Source organism: Orycteropus afer, unplaced genomic scaffold, assembly GCF_000298275.1.
Source record: "Orycteropus afer afer isolate SDZICR_OR568_19922 unplaced genomic scaffold, OryAfe1.0 scaffold00743, whole genome shotgun sequence".
In the NCBI taxonomy this organism is placed as follows: Eukaryota; Metazoa; Chordata; class Mammalia; order Tubulidentata; family Orycteropodidae; genus Orycteropus; species Orycteropus afer.
The window spans coordinates 480,481-483,840 of record NW_006922330.1 but is presented as its reverse complement, the minus strand read 5'-3'; positions in this window follow the sequence as shown (position 1 = coordinate 483,840).

The window sequence follows — 3,360 nt, the reverse complement described above, 5'->3', positions numbered from 1 at the left end:
TTGGTTCTTCATCATATGACACTTCCTGATATGGATGAAGATCTACCAGTTTTTTTGGGTACAGTGACTGTGTATTCCTTCCATCTTCTTTTGATGTTTCCTTCATCATTCAATATTTTGCCTATAGATTCTTTCAATATTGCAACTTGAGGCTTAAATGTTTTCTTCAGTTCTTTCAGCTTGAGAAATGCCAAGTGTGTTCTTCCCTTTTGGCTTTCTAACTCCAAGTTTTGGCACAGTTCAATATAGTAATTAGATTTGTCTGTTCCAGCTGCTCTTTGAAATCTTCTGTTCAGCTTTTTATCTTGTTATTTCTTCCATTTGCTTTAGCTACTCTTGGCTCAAATACAATATTTAGAGTTTCTTCTGTCATCCATTTTGGTCTTTTCTTCTTTTCTCATTTTTTTAGTGACCTTTTGCTTTCTTCACGGATGATGTTTTTGATGTCATCCCACAATTCTTATGGTTTTTGGTCATTGGTGTTCAATGCATAAAATTTATTTTTAGGTGGTCTCTAAATTCAGGTGGAATATATTCATGGTCGTATTTTGGCTCTCGTGAACTGTTTTTAACTGTCTTTAACTTCAAATTGAACTTGCATATGAGCAGTTCATGGTATTTTCCACAATCAGCTCCTGGCCTGGTTTTGGTTGAAGATGTTGAGCTTTTCCATCTCCTTTTGCCACAGATGTAGTCATTCTGATTCCTGTGTCTTCCAACTGGCGAAGTCTATGTGTATAGCTGCCATTTTTGTTGTATAAAAAAGGTATTTGCAATGAGTAAGTTGTTGGTCTTGCAAAATTCTATCATGTGATTTTCAGCATCATTTCTGTCACCAAGGCCAAATTTTCCAAATACTAGTGATTCTTCTTCATTTCCAACTTTTGCATTCCAGTCACCAGTGATAATTAAAACATCCTGATTTTATGTTTGGTCAATTTCAGACTGCAGAACCTGGTAAGTATCTTCAATTTCTTCATCTTTGGCTTTGATAGTTGGTGCATAAATTTGAATAATAGTCATATTAACTGGTCTTCCTCGTAGGCATATGGAAATTATCCTATCACTGACAGCATTGTATCTCAGGACAGATATTGAAAAAATCCTTTGTGATGATGAATGCCACACTATTCCTCTTCAAATTGTCATTTCTGGCATAGTAGACCACATGGTTGTCTGATTCAAAATGGCCAAAACCAGTCCATTTCAGCTCACTAATACCTAGGATATCAATCTTTATGCATTCCATTTCATTTTTGACAACTTCTAATTTGCCTAGAATAATGCTTTGCACATTCCATGTTCTGATTATCAATAGATGTGTGTAGCTTTTTCTCCTCAATTTGAATCATGTTACATCAGCAAATGGAGGTCTCCAAAGCTTTATTTTATCTATATCAGCAAGGCTGGTTCTACTCTGATGATGCAGCTCTTTCCTGGTTCTATTTTGAGGAACTTCTGACCTAAAAGTCTTATCCTCCTGCACTTTATTGGACAATGTTTCTGGGCTATTCATAAAGTTGCACAGTAATGTATCAGACAGTGTTTCTCTGCTATTCATAAAGTTTTCCCTGGCCAATTCTTTGAGAAGTGAATGGCCTCCTCCTTCTTCCTAGTCAGTCTCAGTCTGTAAGCTGTTGAAACTTGTGCACCATGTGCAACCCTACTGAGTTTGAGACAACAGTGGCACAGTCTCAAGCCTCACAGCAATATACCACCACAGTAGGACAAACTGACAGACAAGTTTGTCTCTCTTAGCTGTTCAAAACCTCTTCCCCCTCTACCTCCTCCTCTTACATGGATCCCTGCCTCATTTCCACCACCTGGGAAGGCCATGGCCTGGGTACCTGGCCTTACATGGATCCCTGCTTCTTCTTCTCCACTCTGTCCTTGCACCCCCCTTCCCTTGCTTTTTCTCTGCTTTCCCTAGCTTTCCCACTGTTTGGGAGGGCTGTGGCCTGGGTTCCCAGTCTTACCTGGATCCCTGCCTCTGCTTCCTTGTTCCACATAATTGAGGTCAACTCTACTTTGAGAAGGCAGCTCTTCCCCAGTCATAATTTGAATGCCTTCCAATCTGAGGGGCTCATCTCCCGGGATTATATCAGACAGAATGTCAGGGATATTCACAATGTTTCCAATAATATTTCAGACAGTGTTTCACTGCTATTCACTGGTCAGTATTTCGAGAATTCGATTACTTCTTCCTTCTTCCATATCTGTCTTAGTCTTGAAGCTCTGATTAAACTTTTCCACCATTTGTGACCCTGCTGGTATTTGAAATAATGGTAGCATAGCCCCCAGGCTCACAACAACATGCAAGCCACAAGAGTATGACAAACTGACAGATGAGTGGTGGTAATACCTGATAAGCCAGGTATTTGAAAATCTTCCTAGGTACCTTCAAGTTTCTTCTCACTCTCTGGTTCATAATCAATTATCACTTTGTTTTAGGTTTCTGTTATGGCAGCATTCCACTTTTGATACAAAAATATATTCTCATTATTGATACATAAGCAACAAACCCAAATTTTAGCAGTATAAAATCACCATTTAATTATATGTGTGGATTGTGGGGTGGATGTCAGGGTTTCAGACAGTGTACAGGGGCAATGATTTGTCTGTTTGTTTACACTACATGATGTTGAGAATCACAGCTAAAAAGATTCAAAAGCTGGAGGTCTGACTTGAAGCTGGAGAAATTATTATCTGAAGGTTTGTTTGGTCACATGCTTGGGGTCTGGCCTGAGATTATTACATCATTAGTATTGCTGCCCAGAGAACCTACATGTGCCCTCAGTGTACCTGGGATTCCTCATACCAGGAGGCTACATGAGAGTTATACTGTTATAGTCCAAAAACAACCATTCCAATGAACAAGGCAGAAGCTGCACCAACTTCTGTGACCCAACCTCAGAAGTTACGCAGGAGCATTTCCAGCACATTCTATCTTTTGAAGCAGCCACAAGCTTGCAATTATTAAAGGGCATATGTACTGATTTCAACTTTCAATGAAAACAGTGGCAAAGTTAGATTGTAGAAGAACATGCAAGATGGGAGGTACTGTTGTGGCCGTCATTGTAAAAATATCAGCCGTCACTCTTACCATAATAGAAGTAATAATATTTATATTCAAAAATGATGGAAAGACCCAGAAAATCCACAAAAAAGTTATAGAAGTCAAACTTTTTCTTTTCTTTTTGAATAACAAATTTTTGTTTGTTTGTTAGTTAGGTACCATAGAGTCAATTCTGACTCACAGCAACCCTGTGTACAACAGAATGAAACACTGCCAGGCCTTGCCCCACCCTCAAACAGTAGCTGGTATGTTTGATCCCATTGTTTTAACCACTGTGTCAATCC